The sequence below is a fragment of the Lagenorhynchus albirostris genome, chromosome 13, assembly GCF_949774975.1.
Source record: "Lagenorhynchus albirostris chromosome 13, mLagAlb1.1, whole genome shotgun sequence".
Lineage (NCBI taxonomy): Eukaryota > Metazoa > Chordata > Mammalia > Artiodactyla > Delphinidae > Lagenorhynchus > Lagenorhynchus albirostris.
In genome coordinates this window covers 19,319,028-19,343,394 of record NC_083107.1, presented here as the reverse complement: position 1 = coordinate 19,343,394, position 24,367 = coordinate 19,319,028, and the positions used below count along the sequence as shown (strand labels likewise).

Sequence of the window (24,367 nt, the reverse complement as noted above, 5' to 3'; positions counted from 1 at the left end):
TGGGGGAGAGCCCTCTCACTGGCCAGACACAATCTTCCCAGGTGGAGAGGTGATGCATTCTCTGCCTTCTTCATCTGGTTTTCAGTTTTTCAGACCCAGGTGTGTAAAGAACCAGCCTCTGATTTCTTCTGGGTCTTAAACTCCCAAGGCAATCAGTGAATAAACAAGAATGCCAATGGTTAATGAGAAACACAACTCTTAATCTGATGGGCTAATTAAGATCTCTGACCCAGTGTATTTCCTCAAGGATATAAATCTAGGGGAAAATTTGCTTATCAGATGGTTGTTTGGGAAACAGGGAACCAAAGCAAGGAAAGGCAGTTGGATGATTTAAATGGCTAATGGCATCATTTGTCTGAAGGGTCCATGTTGGGGGAGGGGTGAGAAATCTCTAGTCAGGGCCCCTTTTCATCTTGAAAGTGCTACATGAACACTAGTACATGTTGTCTATAAGACAGTAAGTCTTATTTTACATGTTGCCGTGGTGAGCTTCACTGTCTTCTGTCTCTTCTCTAGAAGAGACAATACCATCCATTAAGTTCCCAAAGAATTCCTTCATGATTTCTGCCTGAGAGGCATCCTGTCTCCTGCTGGTAGCTTTTGCATATATCCATCTCATTAAGTGTTGATTGTGTTGGTCATCTGGAACCAACCACAGCCCTGGGGTAACACCTGCTTTACTTTCTCCATCTGGAAAAGCTGGACTGGCAGGGATGCATCGTCTAGCACTCAGTCCTGCAGTTTGTCAAGTACAGACAAGATTAGCAAGGTGCCTGGGCAAGAATAGCCAAGGAGCTTCTTAAAAAATGTTTGAATGAGAGGAAAACACCACTTCAAATCACTGCTGGGGAGCTTCTGAGCTCTCTTCAGGATGTCACCAGAAGGTATAGACACACTTGAGCTAATGTCCTCTAGAAGATACCACAATTAGTTCTGGGATATGAAGACTCTAGTTTGCCCAGCTAACAAGCCCTTTTGGGGAAAGCATTTTCTTTTTATTTTACCTTGAAAAAGGGAGAATAAAACATTGCATTCTTAGGCATTATTAGGTAATACCCAAAGAGCTGTACGGCCAGGTCTGCTTCTCCTTGCCCTCTTAGACAATGTTTCCATACAAAGCCCCCATATGATATGAAATGATACTGCTAGTAGGAATTGGGATTGGGGTTGGTGGAAAACAGTGACTCAGGTGTCTGGAGCTCAGGGTTTTACTTCTAGCTCTGCCACTAAACTGGCTGTACGACTGTGGATCCTTCGTCTCTTGGTCTCCTCCTATTTGTAAAAGTAAGAAGCCAAACTGGGTCTGTAAGCTATCTTTGAATGAGTCCATTTATTTTCTCTGCCAGAGGTCCTAATGCCAGATAACTGCTGGTTTTAAAAGCAGTGGGAGGGCATCAGGCATCTCCTCTAAGGTTTGCCTTTGGCTAGATTGTCAAGGAGGCAAAATCCATGAAACGAGTCTTCCCTCCCCCTCTAGGTCTTAGTAGAGACCATTCTCTTACATTCTGGAGCCAATACCCTTAAGTTCTCTGCACTCGTGGACGTATCATCGGAATTTTTTTCTCTCATTAGGAAGGAATGGATAAAGTAGTTTTCACCTTGGTGTTACAATTATCAATAAAGTGTCGACTCTTAGCTGCGGACAGTGGTGAAATTTGAAGGTGGATTCATTGTGGAATTTTAAAGCTTTGGTGACAAGATCCTTGGGGAGTTTCTTTTAGGGTAGCAGTAGAAGGAATATGTCATCCCCTCAGATCATTCCATGTATAAGATTTTTTTTTTTTCTTCTCACCTTTCCCAAAGATTGAGAGGAATAAGGGTAAAAGAAAGTTGTTTTATGATATTCAGATCCCACAGTTATGGCATAATTTCACACCACATCCCTGAAATTGGTTCAAACATCCTTCTCTTCCCCAGTATGCCTTTCTAGAACTAAGATGGTCCTTGTCTGTCAGTTCCATCCCTATCTATATGTTGGAATATTTTAATCTGTTTTTTCCCATTTCTTCTGTTTCCCCATGTACACCTGTACTGGTACAAAAGCTTCCCTGAGCTAAACAGAAGCTACCTAGCATTTCTGCAGATGGAACATGCAAGGAGTCTGATTAGCTTGGCTCAGGTGGATCTTCAGTTTAGAGTTAGGTAGCTAGTTAATTGGATTAAAAAAGTTTTATCTGAGTTTCTGATAGCAGCTATGTGGTGGCCCAGTGAATGCTAGTGGTTCAAATAAATGAAAACTGAAACACTTTCTGTTCCTTCAATTACAGACAGGCCTTTGTTAGAAAACATTCAAAATGAAAACCCTCAGCTATCTGGCTCCACTTCCCCGTACACCTATACTTCTTTATACAATATTTAGAGAAATTAAGTCACATAGGGAAAAAAGCCGAAATCAAAGAAAAATATTTCTAGTGACTTTCATAAGTTCCCACTCTTTCCACTTCCTCCCTCTTCCTCATAGCCCTAAGGTTGGGCAGTGTTCTTCAGAAGGTGACCCTGGAGTCTTGCAAAGCTGTAGTCACCAAATTAAAAAATAAAGTCAATTATGATTATTATTTTGAACTTGCCTAATGGAAGTGGAGTTAAATTTGTAAACACGTGAAAAAAAATCAAGTAATTGAATAAAAAGGATTTCTGTTTAAGTAGAATTTTGAACCAAGTAGAAGTCCATTTTTTTCAGGCAGTATGTCCCAAGGAACTGGGGAGTCATAAATTGTGAAAAAGTTTGCAGGAACCCAAGGGCGTTATTTCAACTGATTGGCATGGATCCATCTTGCCAATTAAACCCATGAGAGTGGGCAGTGGTAGAACAGAATCCTTTTAAGAGTATTTTGTTTGGAATTAAAAATGGATTTAGGGGAACATCACTGCCAGCTTTAAGCATTATGTTTTAATTTTAGAGCTGTGGGCACAGTATGCCCCATGTCTGAGCTACTGTCACTGCTGTGATTCTGGAATCAGCCCATTATAAGAAAAAAGCTTTTGGCCGAGTCTCTGCCTGAGCACCTAGTAGCCCACGCAGTCTATCCATCCCTTAGAGAGGGCCCAGTTGGTGTCTGCCAGCTGTTCCTTGATGTCCTCCTTCTATGTACCACCTGTGAACTATTCTAGGCATGGTCTCGATTTTCCTTAAGCTTACAGTGACGCTGGTTTATCCTGATTATTTTGGTCCTTGTATTAGTCTTTTTTCCTCTCCCGTTGCGGAGCACAGGCTCCGGACGCACAGGCTCAACGGCCATGGCCCACGGGCCAAGCCGCTCCGTGGCATGTGGGATCTTCCCGGACCGGGGCACGAACCCGTGTCCCCTGCATCGGCAGGCAGACTCAACCACTGCGCCACCAGGGAAGTCCAGTATTAGTCTTTTTTCCCCCCAAGTTGATAAGCAAATCAGGACCCAGATGTTTTCCTATGAGAAGCTAATAAATAGTAATCATAACATGTTAGTGTGTTGCTAAACTTAGCAACTCTCTCTCATTCCCCAAACCAATCAATGGACTAATTCTTATTCCTTCACCCTTAATAGCCATCATAATAATTCCAGCAATGAGATTCAGTGTGTCAACTTGACAAAAGTGTCAATTTTGCTATCACAGTCAAAACATTTTCAAAAGATAACAAAACCATGTATAGAATACTTTTACATTGGGATGCATACTTAATAGAATGGATTATATAACAAAGGATTACAAACAAACAAGCAAAACACGCCACTGGGTGGCACATAAAAGGTTGATTTACCAAGATCCTGCCTCCAGATAGGACTACAGAAAAAGCTTCCAAGATTAGTAAGAAATAATTACAGCTGAAGATTCCTCAGCTGTCCCCTTTGTGACCCAGTTCCGTATATAAGAACTGTGGCTAAAGGTGGGTAGTCATCAGCGAGACCTTGTCAAATCACTGTCCACAAAATGTAAACTAAAAAATAGCTGACATATATTGAGTCCTTACAATGTGCCAGGCACTGTTCTAAGTTCTCTCTACAAATGGACCCCATTTAATCCTCATGCCAGCTCTGTGAGATAGAAAATATTGTTACCATGTCCATTTTACAGATGGGGACATGAAGCCAAGTAATGCACCCACGGCCGTGCAAAGTGTGGATTCATGGAGGTCCCAATCCAAGCAGTCCGGCTGTGGGGTCTTGGCTCATAATCATTCCCCACCCTGCCAATCCATAGACCCATGGATACAGTTGGGTCACCCATATACTAATCTCCTTTGGGGGAGGCAGTTGGGGAAGAAGGAGGGTTCATGTAATATATAGAGGTGCTTTGTGGTTTTCAACAGCACCTTACCACCATGGGGTTGGGGATGGGTGACATGTATGTACTTCAGACAGAAAAAACGTCTGTGGTGCATGTCAAAAATAGGGTTCTTGTTTATGGTAGGATATCATCTCTCAGGCCTCCCGCTGTTATGGTCTACTGGAACCTTTTTTTTTTTTTTTTTTAACATCTTTATTGGAATATAATTGCTTTACAATGGTATGTTAGCTTCAGCTTCACAACAAAATGAATCAGTTATATACATACATATATTCCCATATCTCTTCCCGCTTGCGTCTCCCTCCCTCCTACCCTCCCTATCCCACCCCTCCAGGCGGTCACAAAGCACCGAGCTGATCTCCCTGTGCTATGCGGCTGCTTCCCACTAGCTATTTACCTTACGTTTGGTAGTGTATATATGTCCATGCCTCTTTATCGCTTTGTCACCGTTTACCCTTCCCCCTCCCCATAACCTCAAGTCCATTCTCTAGTAAGTCTGTGTCTTTATTCCTGTTTCACCCCTAGGTTTTTCATGACATTTTTTTTTTAATTCCATATATATGTGTTAGCATACGGTATTTGTCTCTCTCTTTCTGACTTACTTCACTCTGTATGACAGACTCTAGGTCTATCCACCTCATTACAAATAGCTCAATTTCGTCTCTTTTTATGGCTGAGTAATATTCCATTGTATATATGTGCCACATCTTCTTTATCCATTCATCCGATGATGGACACTTAGGTTGTTTCCATCTCCGGGCTATTGTAAATAGAGCTGCAATGAACATTTTGGTACATGACTCTTTTTGAATTATGGTTTTCTCAGGGTATATGCCCAGTAGTGGGATTGCTGGGTCATATGGTAGTTCTATTTGTAGCTTTTTAAGGAACCTCCATACTGTTCTCCACAGTGGCTGTATCAATTTACATTCCCACCAACAGTGTAAGAGGGTTCCCTTTTCTCCACACCCTCTCCAGCATTTATTGTTTCTAGATTTTTTGATGATGGCCATTCTGACTGGTGTGAGATGATATCTCATTGTAGTTTTGATTTGCATTTCTCTCATGATTAGTGATGTTGAGCATTCTTTCATGTGTTTGTTGGCACTCTGTATATCTTCTTTGGAGAAATGTCTATTTAGGTCTTCTGCCCATTTTTGGATTGGGTTGTTTGTTTTTTTGTTATTAAGCTGCATGAGCTGCTTATAAATTTTGGAGATCAATCCTTTGTCAGTTGCTTCATTTGCAAATATTTTTTTCCCATTCTGAGGGTTGTCTTTTGGTCTTCTTTATGGTTTCCTTTGCTGCGCAAAAGCTTTTAAGTTTCATTAGGTCCCATTTGTTTACTCTTGTTTTTATTTCCATTTCTCTAGGAGGTGGGTCAAAAAGGACCTTGCTGTGATTTATGTCATAGAGTGTTCTGCCTATGTTTTCCTCTAAGAGTTTGATAGTTTCTGGCCTTACATTTAGGTCTTTAATCCATTTTGAGCTTATTTTTGTGTATGGTATTAGGGAGTGATCTAATTTCATACCTTTACATGTAGCTGTCCAGTTTTCCCAGCACCACTTATTGAATAGGCTGTCCTTTCTCCACTGTACATTTCTGCCTCCTTTGTCAAAGATAAGGTGACCATATGTGCGTGGGTTTATCTCTGGGCTTTCTATCCTGTTCCATTGATCTATCTTTCTGTTTTTGTGCCAGTACCATACCGTCTTGATAACTGTAGCTTTGTAGTATAGTCTGAAGTCTGGGAGCCTGATTCCTCCAGTTCCTTCTTTCGTTCTCAAAATTGCTTTGGCTATTCGGGGTCTTTTGTGTTTCCATACAAATTGCAAAATTTTTTGTTCTAGTTCTGTGAAAAATGCCAGTGGTAGTTTGATAGGGATTGCATTGAATCTATAGATTGCTTTCGGTAGTAGAGTCATTTTCACAATGTTGATTCTTCCAATCCAAGAACATGGTATATCTCTCCATCTATTTGTATCGTCTTTAATTTCTTTCATCAGTGTCTTATAATTTTCTGCATACAGGTCTTTTGTCTCCTTAGGTAGGTTTATTCCTAGATATTTTATTCTTTTTGTTGCAATGGTAAATGGGAGTGTTTTCTTGATTTCACTTTCAGATTTTTCATCATTAGTATATAGGAATGCCAGAGATTTCTGTGCATTAATTTTGTATCCTGCCACTTTACCAAATTCATTGATTAGCTCTAGTAGTTTTCTGGTAGCATCTTTAGGGTTCTCTATGTATAGGATCATGTCATCTGCAAACAGTGACAGCTTTACTTCTTCTTTTCTGATTTGGATTCCTTTTATTTCCTTTTCTTCTCTGATTGCTGTGGCTAAAACTTCCAAAACTATGTTGAATAAGAGTGGTGAGAGTGGGCAACCTTGTCTTGTTCCTGATCTTAATGGAAATGCTTTCAGTTTTTCACCATTGAGGATGATGTTTGCTGTGGGCTTGTCATATATGGCCTTTATTATGTTGAGGAAAGTTCCCTCTATGCCTACTTTCTGCAGGGTTTTTATCATAAATGGGTGTTGAATTTTGTTGAAAGCTTTCTCTGCATCTATTGAGATGATCATATGGTTTTTCTCCTTCAGTTTGTTAATATGGTTTATCACATTGATAGATTTGCGTATATTGAAGAATCCTTGCATTCCTGGAATAAACCCCACTTGATCATGGTGTATGATCCTTTTAATGTGCTGTTGGATTCTGTTTGCTAGTATTTTGTTGAGGATTTTTGCATCTATGTTCATCAGTGATATTGGCCTGTAGTTTTCTTTCTTTGTGACATCCTTGTCTGGTTTTGGTATCAAGGTGATGGTGGCCTCGTAGAAGGAGTTTGGGAGTGTTCCTCCCTCTGCTATATTTTGGAAGAGTTTGAGAAGGATAGGTGTTAGCTCTTCTCTAAATGTTTGATAGAATTCGCCTGTGAAGCCATCTGGTCCTGGGCTTTTCTTTGTTGGAAGATTTTTAATCACAGTTTCAATTTCAGTGCTTGTGATTGGTCTGTTTATATTTTCTATTTCTTCCTGATTCAGTCTTGGCAGGTTGTGCATTTCCAAGAATTTGTCCATTTCTTCCAGGTTGTCCATTTTATTGGCATAGAGTTGCTTGTAGTAATCTCTCATGATCTCTTTATTTCTGCAGTGTCAGTTGTGACCTCTCCTTTTTCATTTCTAATTCTATTGATTTGAGTCTTCTCCCTTTTTTTCTTGATGAGTCTGGCTAGTGGTTTATCTATTTTGTTTATCTTCTCAAAGAACCAGCTTTTAGTTTTATTGATCTTTGCTATTGTTTCCTTCATTTCTTTTTCATTTATTTCTGATCTGATTTTTATGATTTCTTTCCTTCTGCTAGCTTTGGGGTTTTTTTGTTCTTCTTTCTCTAATTGCTTGAGGTGCAAGGTTAGGTTGTTTATTCGAGATGTTTCCTGCTTCTTAAGGTGGGCTTGTATTGCTATAAACTACCCCCTTAGAACTGCTTTTGCTGCATCCCACAGGTTTTGGGTCGTTGTGTCTCCATTGTCGTTTGTTTCTAGGTATTTTTTGATTTCCTCTTTGATTTCTTCAGTGGTCACTTCATTATTAAGTAGTGTATTGTTTAGCCTCCATGTGTTTGTATTTTTTACAGATCTTTTCCTGTAATTGATATCTAGTCTCATGGCGTTGTGGTCAGAAAAGATACTTGATACAATTTCAATTTTCTTAAATTTACCAAGGCTTGATTTGTGACCCAAGATATGATCTATCCTGGAGAATGTTCCATGAGCACTTGAGAAAAATGTGTATTCTGTTGTTTTTGGATGGAATGTCCTATAAATATCAATTAACTCCATCTCGTTTAATGTATCATTTAAAGCTTGTGTTTCCTTATTTATTTTCATTTTGGATGATCTGTCCATTGGTGAAAGTGGGGTGTTAAAGTCCCCTACTATGAATGTGTTACTGTCGATTTCCCCTTTTATGGTTGTCAGTATTTGCCTTATGTATTGAGGTGCACCTAAGTTGGGTGCATAAATATTTACAATTGTTATATCTTCCTCTTGGATCGATCCCTTGATCATTATGTAGTGTCCTTCTTTGTCTCTTCTAATAGTCTTTGTTTTAAAGTCTATTTTGTCTGATATGAGAATTGCTACTCCAGCTTTCTTTTGGTTTCCATTTGCATGAAATACCTTTTTCCATCCCCTTACTTTCAGTCTGTATATGTCTCTAGGTCTGAAGTGGGTCTCTTGTAGACAGCAAATATATGGGTCTTGTTTTTGTATCCATTCAGCCAATCTGTGTCTTTTGGTGGGAGCATTTAGTCCATTTACATTTAAGGTAATTATCAATATGTGTGTTCCTATTCCCATTTTCTTAATTGTTTTGGGTTCATTATTGTAGGTCCTTTCCTTCTTTTGTGTTTCTTGCCTAGAGAAGTTCCTTTAGCAGTTGTTGGAAAGCTGGTTTGGTGGTGCTGAACTCTCTCAGCTTTTGCTTGTCTGTAAAGGTTTTAATTTCTCCATCAAATCTGAATGAGATTCTTGCTGGGTAAAGTAATCTTGGTTGCAGGTTTTTCTCCTTCAACACTTTCAATATGTCCTGCCACTCCCTTCTGGCTTGCAGAGTTTCTGCTGAAAGATCAGCTGTTAACCTTATGGGGATTCCCTTGTGTGTTATTTGTTGTTTTTCCCTTGCTGCTTTTAATATGTTTTCTTTGTATTTAATTTTTGACAGTTTGATTAATATGTGTCTTGGCGTATTTCTCCTTGGATTTATCCTGTATGGGACTCTCTGTGCTTCCTGGACTTGATTAACTATTTCTTTTCCCATATTAGGGAAGTTTTCAACTATAATCTCTTCAAATATGTTCTCAGTCCATTTCTTTTTCTCTTCTTCTTCTGGAACCCCTATAATTCGAATGTTGGTGCGTTTAATGTTGTCCCAGAGGTCTCTGAGACTGTCCTCAGTTCTTTTCATTCTTTTTTCTTTTTTCTGCTCTGCAGTAGTTATTTCCACTATTTTATCTTCCAGGTCACTTATCCGTTCTTCTGCCTCAGTTATTCTGCTATTGATCCCATCTAGAGTATTTTTAATTTCATTTATTGGGTTGTTCATCGTTGCTTGTTTCATCTTTAGTTCTTCTAGGTCCTTGCTAACTGATTCTTGCAATTTGTCCATTCTATTGTCCATTCTATCTCCAAGATTTCGGATCAACCTTACTATCATTATTCTGAATTCTTTTTCAGGTAGACTGCCTATTTCCTCTTCATTTGTTAGGTCTGGTGGGTTTTTATCTTGCTCCTTCATCTGCTGTGTGTTTTTCTGTCTTTTCATTTTGCTTATCTTACTGTGTTTGGGGTCTCCTTTTTTGCAGGCTGAAGGTTCGTAGTTCCTGTTGTTTTTTGTGTCTGTCCCCAGTGGCTAAGGTTGGTTCAGTGGGTTGTGTAGGCTTCCTGGTGGAGGGGACTAGTGCCTGTGTTCTGGTGGATAAGGCTGGATCTTGTCTTTCTGGTGGGCAGGTCCACGTCTGGTGGTGTGTTTTGGGGTGTCTGTAGACTTACTATGATTTTGGGCAGCCTCTCTGCTAATGGGTGGGGTTGTGTTCCTGTCTTGCTAGTTTTTTGGCATAGGATGTCTAGCACTGTAGCTTGCTGGTCGTTGAGTGAAGCTGGGTGCTGGCATTGAGATGGAGATCTCTCGGAGATTTTTGCTGTTTGATATTATGTGCAGCTGGGAGGCCTCTTGTGGACCAGTGTCCTGAAGTTGGCTCTCCCACCTCAGAGGCACAGCACTGACTCCTGGCTGCAGCACCAAGAGCCTTTCATCCACAGGGCTCCTTAATTTGGGATGATTCGTTGTCTATTCAGGTATTCCACAGATGCAGGGTATATCAAGTTGATTGTGGAGCTTTAATCCGCTGCTTCTGAGGCTGCTGGGAGAGATTTCCCTTTCTCTTCTTTGTTCTCACAGTTCCCAGGGGCTCAGCTTTGGATTTGGCCCCGCCTGTGCGTGTAGGTCGACGGAGGGCGTCTGTTCTTTGCTCAGACAGGACGGGGTTAAAGGAGCCGCTGATTCGGAGGCTCTGGCTCACCCAGGCCGGGGGGTAGGGAGGGTCACGGAGTGCGGGGCGGGCCTGCAGCAGCAGAGGCCGGCGTGACGCTGCAGCCTGAGGGCGCTGTGCGCTCTCCCGGGGGAGCCGTCCCTGGATCCCGGGACCCTGGCAGTGGCGGGCTGCACAGGCTCCCCGGAAGGGTGTGTGGCTAGCGACCTGTGCTCGCACACAGGCCTCCTGACGGCGGCAGCAGCGGCCTCAGCGTCCCATGTCCGCCTCTGGGCTCCGCAATCTTAGCCGCGGCTCGCGCCCCTCCCTGGAGCCCCCTCAAGCAGCGCTCTTAATCCCCTCTCCTCGTGCACCAGGAAACAAAGAGGGACGTAAAAGTCTCTTGCCTCTTCGGCAGGTCCAGACCCCTCCCCGGACTCTCTCCCGGCTAGCCGCGGCGCACCAACGCCCTGCAGGCTGTGTTCACGCCGCCAACCTCAGTCCTGTCCCGGCGCTCCGACAAAAGCCGGAGCCTCAGCTCCCAGTCCCGCCCGCCCCGGCGGGCGAGCAGACAAGCCTCTCGGCTGGTGAGTGCCGGTCGGCCCGATCCTCTGCGCTGGAATCTGTCCGCTTTGCCCTCCGCACCCCTGTTGCTGTGTTCTCCGCGGCTCCCAAGCTCCCCCACTCCGCCTCCCGAAGTCTCCACCCGCGAAGGGGCTTCCTAGTGTGTGGACACTTTTCCTCCTTCACAGCTCTCTCCCGCTGGTGCAGGACCCGTCCCTATCCTTTTGTCTCTGTTTAGTTTTTTCTTTTGCCCTAACCAGGTACGTGGGGGGTTCCTTGCCTTTTGGGAGGTCTGAGGTCTTCTGCCAGCGTTCAGTAGGTGCTCCGTAGGAGTTGTTCCACGCGTAGATGTACTTCTGGTGTATCTGTGGAGAGGAAGGTGATCTCCGCGTCTTACTCTTCCGCCATCTTCACAAAACAGTCTGGAACCTTTTTTTAACAAGTGCTATTATGTTTAGGTAGCTGGCTTCTCAAAGCATGAATTATAGACTTTCCAAAACATTTACAGAAAAAAAGGGAATTTTAAAGCATTCAATTCTTTTTCTCACATCTGCTGATGGGGCCAATTATTTTTAGATTCATTGTAAGAAAACATTTTTAAATCATTTATTTCCAGACTTGAAGCTGGTTTCCTCATAAGGATATGAAGCTATCTATATAGCTACAATTTAAAAATTATGAAATAAAATATTGATTTCCTCCAAATGTTAAGGTTTGTGTTCTTCACATTGAAAACCTATGTCAGAGCTAACAGTCCCTGCTCAGATTACCCCTAGGTCAGATTGCCGTGCTGCTGTAGAAATGTAGAGACCAGAAAATGATCATACAGCAATTGGGGTTTAAAATACAGACCATAAGCAACTCTGGGACAGCTGAACACAAATGTCATCAGAAATACCAATCAGAATCAAAAAGGCCAGAAGAAGAAGAACAGAGGTAGAAGAGAGCTCAAGAGCACTCTGAAAGGCAATCTTTGGACAAGCCCCCTGATCATGGTTGTATATTCAAGCTACCTCTACCTTAGGAAATTCCTGTTACAGCAGTCCTGAACGTCAGGCCACCACATACTTATTTATCTCCTGGAAAACACTCATTAGGCCAAATTCAAGGGACATGATTTTATCCTTGCCAATAGTTCTTAAAATATCACTCTTTCCTTTCCAAGCTCTTTCCTTACAAAGACACTATTCAAATCATGACGTAGTTTAATTGATTCCTGTGAGCCAGCATGTGGTCGATGGTTCACACATGAACACAAGCTTGTGGAGGATGCCAAGCTTGACCTCTCTCTCACTAGTGAGTCTAGATCACAGAAGGAGTCCAGTAGCTTGATCAATATTGATTAATCAAATAACACGCCGTACTGAGCAGAGGGCTCTGTAACACACGTATGAACAGGAAACCGCCAGCCCCAGAAGTTAAGGAAAAGTGGGATGGGGAAGGATACATAGCAACGTCTGAGTCTCAAGAGAATGTCTGAGACATTCAAGAGAATGTCTGCTTTTGGTCCTGTCTCTGACACCTCCTGTCCTAGGCAATGAGAATGCCACATAGAATCTTGATCCTGACACTGGAAGATCCAATATAGGATTATAAAAAAATTCTATCATATTTTCCAGGATGAAACTCCTAAGCAGGAAAATTTGGAAGATTTTCAAAGGTGATGATTCAAACAGCAAGGATTTTTTTTTTTGAATGTCCTTTCAGCTTACCCAAACATTTCAGAACATCCATCCAAAGTGCAGTCATTTAGTTCAGCTGATTCCACCTCCTATCTGTGTTTCGAGTGCATTCCTTCCTCTCCACTGCCATTGGCACTGCTTAATTGCTTTTCACAAAAAGGATGGTCACAGCCTCATAACCAGTGCCTTGATCCCAGGCTCCCTGCCTTCAGCGCACTATAGCTCCAGCAGTCTCTTAGACCAGTATTAGCACATCTTCATGACTTTGCACTTGATGTTACTTCTACCTGGAATGACCCCTTCCACTCCTTTTAATTTTTTTCTTCCAGGAAAATTAACAATTTTTCCAAATGCCCTCCCTCCCTCTTTTTTTTTTTTTCCTTTTAGGAAAATTCACAATTTTTCCTACAAGGCTTAGCTTAAATGTCACCTTATCATCACAACTTTATCCAATTTTTATAAACAGGCAATCCCACTACTCGGCATATACCCTGAGAAAACCAAAATTCAAAAAGAGTCATCTACCAAAATGTTCATTGCAGCTCTATTTACAATAGCCCGGAGATGGAAACAATCTAAGTGCCCATCATTGGATGAATGGATAAAGAAGATGTGGCACATATATACAATGGAATATTACTCAGCCATAAAAAGAAATGAAATTGAGCTATTTGTAATGAGGTAGATAGACCTAGAGTCTGTCATACAAAGTGAAGTAAGTCAGAAAGATAGAGACAAATACCATATGCTAACACATATATATGGAATTTAAGAAAAAAAAATGTCATGAAGAACCTAGGGGTAAGACAGGAATAAAGACACAGACCTACTGGAGAACAGACTTGAGGATATGGGGAGGGGGAAGGGTAAGCTGTGACAAAGCGAGAGAGAGGCATAGACATATATACACTACCAAACGTAAGGTAGATAGCTAGTGGGAAGCAGCCGCATAGCATAGGGATATCAGCTCCATGCTTTGTGACCTCCTGGAGGGGTGGGATGGGGAGGGTGGGAGGGAGGGAGACGTAAGAGGGAGGAGATATTGGAACATGTGTATATGTATGGCTGATTCACTTTGTTGTAAAGCAGAAACTAACACACCATTGTAAAGCAATTATACCCCAATAAATATGTTAAAAAAAAAACAGGGTTTATTCAGTAGGCTCCTAAAGCATTTTAAAATAGCTTTATTATGACACTCTTTGCAGTAAGTTTAAGTTGTTTATGTGCTTTTGCTTGTGCCCGTGTCCTGATATTCTTTGTTTCCTCAAGGCATATCTTAGTGCCCCAAATAAAGTAAGCTGCTACCACACACGTGCTGAAAGGATGAAGAATCCTCTGTATGCAGCTATCCTACCCCAAAATATCCCAGTCATCAACTTCCCTCTGTTCTAAGCTCTCATGTCTTTGCTTCTGTTGTTTTAAGAACAAGATTTGTTAGCTTAAAAAGTCCATTTTTACTGTGATAATAACAACTTTTTCCATCTTAAGAGAGAGCTTCTATGCTTTAACCCAGATGTCTCCTGCTGCTGGGCTGGCTTTAGAAAAGTCAGCTCAAGAACCTGTCAAAATGCAGATACAGGTATCCCCCACTTTCTGAAAGTCCATTTTATGCCATTTTGCTTTTATGAAATACCTACATTAGTTCTTGTTTTTGCTAACTGATAGAAATCTGGAGGATTTTTGCTTTTACAAAAGAAAAAAAAAAAAAAAAGGTGAAACGCAAAACTCTGTCCAGTATTTTGAAGCCAGCTCTTATACAGGCCGTGGACACCGCGAGTAGCAAGAGTGGCGCCACCAAGTCCCTTCTCCGGGAACTACACTCAGCATTCAGCTGCCATAGCTTTGAACTGTGTTTATAAGCATCTGTGTTTTATCTTGATTTATTTTGTGAATCCATTGGCAAGATGCATCATAAGGTAGTTGCTTCTTTGGTTTACAGCATTTCGGCTTACAAAAGGTTTCATAGGAATGCTGTACTTTCAGATAGTGGGAGAAACCTGTATATGGCTCCATCTTGAGAGATTTCTGATTTCAGGTACAGACGGTGGTAACTTAAACTCTGTATCATGATAAGCTTTCTAGGTAATTGTGATGTTCTGGCAGGTTTGAATTCCACTGCCTTTGTTTCTGATGGTGGGAACTTTTAGATCTCATTACAGTCCTTTGGAGGATTTACTTGAGGATTCCGGAAGTCCTCCAAGTTCTCTCCAATCCATTTGGCATCTTCTAGACCTCACCACTTCACAGATACAATACTTGTTTTGAGGGAGGGAGAATCCAAGCTTGAGCCTCTTCTCCCCATGGGCCAAGATTAGAAATGGATGGTCTAATTGTTCACTGTGCTGTGTTGAAGGGCTTGGCAAGATCTGTGCTTTCTGGAGCAGGGCCAAGTGGAGGTGAAGGGGAATGAGGCAGTAGCCTACGGCACATAATTTTAGAGGGAACCAAAAAACTGAGTAATCAAGATAATATTTTCTGCAGTATTTTAGAAAATTGAAATTAATGCAAAAAAATTCATGATGAGCATCTTATCAACACTGTAAATAAAGACAGGATCAGTAGCAAGGCAGTGCTGATCTATACTGAAGCCTGAAGCAAAAGAAAAAAACCAGCAATACTGATCCTGTTTTTATTTACAGCGTTGCTATTTTGTTTATGATGGTGACTCTGCTTAGTCTTGGCTCTGCTCCAGAGCTTCTATTTCTTAATGTCTTTACTGCACCTGCTATATGAGAGAGTTTGCCCCCAAAGTCTCAATGTCACGCAGTTTTCTTTTTTCTCCTACATTAGTGGCAAAAGGGCTGACTTTTAAATTTTGTGACGAGATGACACCTTGGACTCCAGATTTGAAGACCTATTTGAATTGTGGTGTCTTTTAGGTTGTCTTGCTACAAATGCATTTCTTTCTGTTTATCACAGTGGTAAGAGCTTTTTTATGGCACTCTGAAGTGCTTCAGAGAAAATGGAGAGCATTTTAATACTGCTGATTTACTCTTTCAGGTCTACAGTAATTTCCTTACTGCCTCATTATAAGGCTTGGCTTAATTTACTCTACACATAATGTTTACTGATGCACATATGGTGCCACATTTCAGGAAACTGTACCCAGAACAGGTATTTTTGTCAGGCTGGAGCATGGAAAATTTCCTTCAGATACAGAAAAAAAAAGGTAAGAAATTTAATCATTTCAGCAAAGAATGTCCTCCAACGAGAGGGAGAAAAATCACACCCATCTTTAACTTCAGAAAGAAGGATACAGTCTCTCATTTTTTTTTATTGGAGTATAGTTGCTTTACAATATTGTATTAGTTTATACTGTACGGCAAAGTGAATCAGCTATATGTATACATATATCCCCTTGTGTTTGGACTTCTTTCTCATTTAGGTCACCACAGATCTTTGAGTAGAGTTCTCTGTGCTATACAGTAGCTTCTCATTACTTATCTATTTTATACACGGTATCAATTGTGTATATATGTCAATCCCAGTCTCCCAATTCATCCCGCACCCCCCTTTCCCCCTTGGTATCCATATGTTTGTTCTCTATGTCTATGTCTCTATTTCTGCTTTGTAAATAAGGTCGTCTATACCAATTTTTTCAGATTCCACATATATGCGTTAATATACGATGGATACAGTCTGTTTAAATGCTTATTTTAAAAGCTGAATAATGATTATATGATTATATGTGTATAAAGATTTGCAGTTACCCCTAAAATCAGAGGGGGGATAGGAGTGGGGGAAAAGGAGAGGTAGGAAAAGAAAGGAATAATATCTTCTGAGCTTATTTCTCAACCAGCTTTGAAAAAAGAGAGATGGATTCAGTGGTCATGGACTCATAAACTCTTAGAAGCAGAAGGGACCTCTAAGGTCTTTTCTCAGGGCAAAAGGTCTTTCTTCAGCATCCTTAATACCACCTGAAACAGCCTCTGCTTTAGATATGGGAGCTTATCCCTTTACCCAGCATCTGGTACCATTACTGGGCAATTTTAGTAGCAAGGAAATTGAGTTAAGATCAGTGATTTTGTAATTATCAACCATTGATGTTGGTTTTGTGCTGCAAAACTGATGTTTTTTTCTACTTTGTCTAAGTTTAAGGCCCAGATAAAAGCTTCAGTAAAGAACTCTATTTAGAGTTTCAAAGACCTACAAATAGTGATTATTATTGCATATGAATTCATGGCTTCACAACCACTTGGCTTGCCTTTCCGTAACTCTGAATGCTAAGAGTGGTTAGGCTTAGGAACCGAGCAGCTGCTGCTGTCTTGTCATTGAAAGCTGAAATAGCCAACTCTCTTAATCATCTGATCCATTGTTTCTATTTGTATCTGGTTATGTATGAAGGTCAAAAAAGCAAAGCTGAAACCCACTGAAACTGTTGGACATTTGCTTAACAAGTGTCCATTCTCTCCTTGACACTTTATCTACAATCTGATTCTACAGTCTATTATTATCAAAAGATTTTATTTTTACAGAGTTGCATTTTGAAGCTGTGACAGTGAAGTTACATTTATTACTGATATAAAGCTGGTAAGTTAGTGAACCCAAGTGGGAGGATTCTGAAGCCTGTCCTTTTAATGACTGTAGTTGTTAAAGTTGATACACTTTGATCTTAATTTATAGTTTTTATTAAAATTCCATTAATGGGAAGGCTATAAGGTAAATATCAATTAATAATGTCTTGAGATCCTCAATAATAATCAAAATAATAGCTTTCCTCTTTAATATCATCATTTTTTCCTTCCTTAAATCATCCATACCTGTGGCCAGCCCTGTGCAAGACACTGCACCATGAATGAGATTTTGAAAATTATTTTCCTAATTAATCACAGGGGAGAAAAGTAAAGGACTTTCATTTTAGCTGGGGTGCGGGATAGCTGATTAAATGCAAATCGAGAGACTAGCTGACCTGCCTGGTATATTCAGTAAGAAGTAGATGAATGAATTGTGCCCCAGTGTTCTAGGGTTAGAGAGGAACGATTTGTCTTGAGGGCTCTGGTGATAAGAGGAGATTTTCCATCTGATCCAACCATAAGTGCTTGTCAGAAGTTTGGGTGAATAACCAGTCTCAGTACCTCCTCTCTCATTCCACAATTTCTTGGTTTTTCATGAGTACATCAATCCTGTTAACTCTTAAGGGCAGTACGTCTATACCTTTATTTGATTCCTTCAATTTCAGTGAAGATCAAGCTGTCTTTAAGTAACTGCAGTCGGAATTGCAGCTGCATGAAGGGGGTGACAGAGGAGTTGAAGAGCACCTTTGGTCAAGGCGAGCTGGGAGGTCCATGCAGGCTAACATGGGCGAGGGAGGGCTCAGAGTCACAGGGGCAGGAAGAAGGCAGCACTAGTGAACCATGCCGACTGAGCAGATTTCCCCCAGCCCCTCCTTTGAAATCTGAAGGCTTAGATCAATGTGACCCTGAGGTTGTAGCCATAGATGCCATAATAACCAGGTGAAAGTAGACTTTCATTGTGTCTGTAAATTACCATAGCAACCAGCTTGTCTGTTGCTCTTTGGGTGCATTCTCTGTGTATTTGTCCAGTCTGTGGAAGTACTGTCAATATGTTTGCCAAATTAGGAGGCAATATCAGGATTTGGAGTCCAGTCCAGGTCAGAACACCTACTAAGGTAATGAGCAGGCTGGGCAACCCAACCAGATACGTTCCTAGTTCACAGAATTTTTAGGAAAAGTCAACAACTCCTGCTTTTACAGCTAACCATTCCTCTGTTCTTTGCCTCAAAGTGTCTGCTAGAAACGGAATTGCTTAGACACCATTGAAATCACCTATGTTTTCTAGCAGAGAGTGAGACAAAGAGAATAAAAGTCAAGTAAAGCAGTCAGACTGGCCCCTTGGGGACTCTTGAGGCCATTTCTAGCCTCCTTATTTCTCTTCTTAAGCAGGTAACTGCTAGATACTGCAGATGCTCAGTTCTAAGTAAAGAGTGGGTGAATGGAGCTTGAAATAGCCAGGGATTTGCAGTACTAGTGAAGCAATAGAGTGACATGGACAGAGTGATAAGGTTGCAAGACTTAAAATCCATGGATGAAACCACATAAAACAGGTGCCTGCAAACCTGTGGCCCAAATCTGGCCTTCTGCCTGTTTAGGTAAAGAAGTTGTATTGTCAGTTTTTGTTCTATAATGGCAGAGTTGAGTAGTTGTGGTAGAGACCAACTGGCTGCAAAGACTAAATTATATATTGTCTGGACTTTTATAGGAAAAGTAGGGCAACCCATGCTCTAGAAGTAAGAGTCTGCTTGAGATGAAACAGATATGGTGTAAGAGTCCAGATCTCCTGAAAAACTGAAAGACCTGAAGTCTGACTGTCTCCTGCCTTTCCCTTAAACAGTGATAGCATCAGTCATGTTATAGGATTTCTGCAAACTTAGAAATGTGGAGTAATCATTAGGGCTCTGTCTGAAACGAAGCTCCTCTAGGGAAAAATTCAGCAGCTGTTGGAAACGCTGTGCAATAGTTAAAGACAGGAAGTGAAGAAGTATAGCGTACGGTGGCAGAGCTCGGGATAGAGACGTTAGCTCAGAGGTACACGATTATCTATAACTGGATTAGAGCAGGGGAGCATGGGTGAAAGGCTTTCTCTTTTAGAAAATGTGATGGGCTCTTTGATGACCACAAATGGTCAGAAGTTTTAGAGGTTCATTTACAAGTGACATAAGTACCAACAGTAAGTGCCCATCATCCATCCTTCCTTACCCAACAGCATCTTATCCCCCCAAGATTCCCATCCTGCTCAAGTGAACTGAAGTGTCACTCATCTGATACCTGGAGTGGGAACTGGTAAGTTTTGGGTGGGATCCTCCCAGAGCCTCTTGTATTTACATTGAGGATTCTTCTGAGACCCACAGGACTAGTGTTGTAATGTGGAATGGCCAGAAATATGGAAGTATGGGGCCAGATGATTCTATCTGATACAAATTCTGCCACACTGTGACAGGTGTATAGAACTGACCCCACTAGAAAGAAATAGGGTTTTAGAGAGTTGTTCTCCTCTGTATCTTGCTCTTAATATACTTTTTATAGGCTTCTATTGTTAACCTTCTATAAAACCATCCATTCAATGATTATCTCTCTCAATTGCCAATGCCGGTGGTGTGGGGGGCATCAAATCTTTCTTTGAGCAATATTTCATAAAATTCCTAAGAGTCCTTGCTAGAGTTAACTTATCTGATACAACTCTTGACTCTCTCACACTGGATTCAAGCAGCTTATGCCCATTCAATACCAGTTAATCAATGGCAGATAATAAATACTCAGCATGAAATATCCAGCTATCTAAACTTAGATCCTCCTTTGTGGTAAGCAATGCCTGAGGGGATATAGTGCTGGGGGTAAATGGTTGCCTAGGTGTAGGAGTGAAGGATGGAAAAAAAGATCATCTTTGTCCAATTGGGGTTTGTGAATTTGAACAGCCAGATTCATAAACACATAGACCTTAAGTAAAATAGCACTGTTCTTGGAACCAGAAGACCTGACTGGTATTTTCTATGTGTAACTAGTGGACCCTTCCTTTCCTCGTCTATCAGGATATAGCAAAGAAAATGATGCTCGCCCTGCAAACTACATCTGTCACCCTTACCATGACATTGTAAATAAGGTCAAATGAAATAATATCTAGGAAATTTCTCTGCAAGCTATAAAAGTGAGCATGCACAGGATTAATATTAAGGGCAATAAGCAGCCGGAAACTGAGTAGAACTTCCAAATACACAGAATAATCGATCTGCTTTTCAGTGTGGGTTAAGGGCTCTGAACAAGGTGTTATACTAGAAATATCTTTTCCACCTTCACCTATGCTACCTAAAATTCCACCCTTTTGAAATACCAAACCTTCCAGGCTAACAAACTGCATATTTGAAAGTATGTCTGTTCTGATGGAGAGGTGGAGGAATCCTGGGAGAACCTTTCTAAGTGAGAAAAAGTCTTTAGTAATATGATGTGAAAGAAATTAACAAATTTGGACTCTTTTAGGGTGTTCCCTAGGCCAGCCTCCAATACACTGAATAGGAGGAACTCATGCTTGACTCTAAGCAGCGTTTATGAGGCCAGTCAAGTATATGTGGTTAAGTTGATCACTGTAGCTTTATTAGTAATTGGGAATTGAGGTAACAGAGGAATTTTTAGCAATGAGTGAGAGTAGATGAATTGTCTTATTTTTCTTTGTGTCCCTGGTCAAACATAGTGCTTGGTACACCCGGAACTCTTCAAATGCTAGTAAAGGAATGAATGAGTGAACACCAATTACTGAGTACAGGCAGTGGAATAAAGAAAGAGATAAAGCATATTTTTTTCCTCTCTGTGAATTTCTTACTACTCTTATAATAAGGTCCCTGCCTCCTTTGAGCTAATTGCATTACTACCTACCCCATTTTATTTTTGTGCATTTACTCTTATTTGTTTTCTTTGGTCTAATATTTAAATCTCTTTAATACTAATGTGGCATTTGTGCAGATTTTTCTTTATGGATCCTTTTTTTCCCCCTGTGAGATCAGAAAAATATGTTGAAATGCACAACTGAAGACAGATTATTAAGGGGCCTTTATTTACCTTTACAAGAATGAACAACTAGAATCAAGAATGTATGATGGGGAAAGGGTAGTTTCTTCAATAAATAGTTAGGAAAACTGGATATCCACATACAGAAGAATAAAATGGGACCCCTGTCTTACACCATATACAAAAATCAACTCAAAATTGATTAAAGACTTGAACATAAGACCTGAAACCATAAAATTCCTAGAAGAAAACATAGGGGATAAGCTCCTTGGAAGTGGTCTTTGCAGTGAGTTTTTGGATTTGACACCAAAAGCAAAGGCAACAGAAGCAAAAACAAACAAGCAAACAATCAGAAACAAATGGACTACATCAAACTAAAACCTTCTGTACAGCAAAGGAAACCATCAACAAAATGAAAAGGAAACTTATGGAATGGGAGAAAATATTTGCAAATCATATATGTGTTAAGGGGTTAATATCCAAAATATCCAAAGAACTCATACAACTCAACAGCAGGAAAAGAAACAATCCCATTAAAAATGGACAGAGAACCCAAGTAGTCATTTCTCCAAAGAGACATACAAATGGCCAACAGGTACATGCTCAACATAGCTAATCATCAGGGGAATGCAAGTCGAAACCACAATGAGATATCATCTCATACCTGTTATGATGGCCAGAGATAACAAGTGTTGGTGAGGTGGTGGGAGTATAAGCTGGTGCAACCACTGTGGAAAACAGTATGGAGATTCCTCAAAAAGGTAAAAATAGAACTACCATATGATCTGCTCCTCTACTTCTGGATATATATCCAAAAGAAATGAGAACAGAATATCAAAGAAATATCTGAACTCCCATGTCCATGCAACATTATTGACAATAGTCAAGATATGGAAGCAATCTAAGTGTCCATCAACAGAAGAATGGATAAAGAAGATGTGAGATATATATAAAACTCACACACACACACACACACACACACACACACACACACACACACACAAAATGGAATATTACTCAGCCATGAGAAAGTAGGAAATTCTGCCATTTGTGACAATATAGATGAGCCTTGAGGGCATTATGCTAAGTGATATAAGCCAAACTAAGAAAGACAAATACTGCATGCTATCACTTATATGTGGAATCTTAAAGAAAAAAGTCAAACTCGTAAATGTGGAAAATAGAAAAGTGGCTGCAAGGGGCTGGAGGATGGGAGAATGGGGAGAGGTTGGTAAACAGGTACAAACTTTAACCTGTGAGATGAATAAGATCTGAGAGTCTCATGTAAATAATAAAGTGACTATAGTTAATAACACTGTACTGTAAAATTGAAATTTTCTAAGAGAGTAGAACTTAAATTTCTGACCAAAAAAAAGGTATGCGAGGTGATGGATATGTTAATTAACTAGATGGGAGGAATCCTTTCACAATGTATATGTATATCAAATCACCACGATGTACTCTTTAAATATCTTACAATTTTATTTTAATCTCAATTTTATCTCAATAACACTGAAATTAGAGAAAGAATGAATGTCTACCCATTAAAAAGATTTGCAGAGATGTCCTTTCATTGGTTAGATTAAAATTGGGCATACAGCCTTCAAAATCTCATCCAAGTTTAAGCTTCTCTGATTCTTGTTGTCTGGGGAGAGCCATTTTTTTCTTGAACTGTCTTTTTCAGAGAACTGTTTCATATTCATTAAATGGTTGCAGATTTTTAAACTTTGTGCAAAACACTTTTGCAGTATCTATTTGAAAGTGGCTCAATACACATCATACCTTCCTCATGTCCCACCCCATTGGCAGACCATTTTGGTCATTTTTGAGACAGTTTATTCTTCTTCTTGAGTTTGTGAGTTAAACTCTATCCTTTAATCACTCTGCCCTCTTATGAAATAAGAAGGTGAATTGTTAGAATAGTTGTGATCCATCAACTGTATTTCTTTTGGTTTGCTGAAGAAAATGTAGTTGTTTACATTGATGAATAGCACTAATTGGGTAAAATAGACTGGTAGTGCTGAGCTAATACCTTTAAGTGTCTTGTCTTAGGCAATTAATATTCCCTTGCCACACATACATTTAAATAGTTGGAAGAAAGCCTTGTGTTCTTGACTCCTGTCAGACTTAACGAATGATTTTGTCAAGTCATTCCTTTCTGCCCTGGTTGATTGATAGCTAAATTTTGGTCTTCTAGCTTATGTAAAAAGTGTTAACTATGCCTTTCAGCTTGTAGGCAAGGGCATTTAAACCATTCTAATAGTCAATTTACAGAGGAATTACATTGCCTGTTTACTGGAGGGGTCAAAAAATTGTGCCCCTATTCATCAGAGACACAAATCACAGGGCTCATGAGCTAATGAATGCAGTATTTATGAGTCCCTGCACTTGCTGGATGATACCAAGTTCAAGGTGTCCCTGGTCCTGGCTGCTTAGGACTCTGGCTCTCAATTTTGGATGTGCCTTTGCTCATGGACTATGTAATAGATAGATATATTTAGGATGAATATGATTTGATCCTAAAACTCTTAAGAATGAGAAAAAAACTAGAATGCTAGATTGTCACAGTACTAACCTTCATCTGCACCTTTCAAAGATATCTCTATAATAATGCAAATCCATTCTAACCTCTGTCACCACCTGGCTTATAGATTTTCATACATACCACAATTACCATCTGAAAGCAGGGGAAGTGAATCCCAATCATTACTGGGAGGACTCTCACTTCTGTTGACTTGAGCCTTTGTTGAGAATCTGACAATTTACTGTTTTAAAACACTTCAACAGGGCTTCCCTGGTGGCGCAGTGGTTGAGAGTCCCCCTGCCAATGCAGGGGACACGGGTTCGTGCCCCAGTCCGGGAAGATGCCCCATGCCGTGGAGCAGCTGGGCCCGTGAGCCATGGCCTCTGAACCTGCGTGTCCGGAGCCTGTGCTCTGCAACGGGAGAGGCCACAGCAGTGAGAGGCCAGCATACCGCAAAAAAAAAAGAAAAAAGCACTTTGACCAAAAAGTTTTAATAAGATAGTTACATAAAAGCAAGTATGACCCACGGACATGTTTTTGCAGTAGACATATCTTGACCCATGAGTCCTCCATTTTTTTTTTTTTTCTTTACAGACTCATAAAGCCCCAGGAAGTCACAGAGTCTCATAGTGAGTATACAGGAGGTCCCTTTCAGCTCCTGGAATGGGGATTCATTAGGACTCAGCATCACTTCTTCCTCTGGAGGGACAACTTACTCCCTCTTGGGATATCCATCTGCCCCTGGGTCTGTTTCCCATCCTCTCTACTGGGGTTTTCT

At 40.6% G+C, this 24,367-nt stretch overlaps 1 protein-coding gene across 1 annotated transcript in view; it reads left to right on the top strand.

Moving 5' to 3' along the window:
• CTNNA2 (catenin alpha 2) overlaps positions 1–24,367 on the top strand; it is a 1,202,879-nt gene that overhangs the window by 938,266 nt on the left and 240,246 nt on the right. The gene's annotated exons all lie outside the window — the stretch shown is intronic.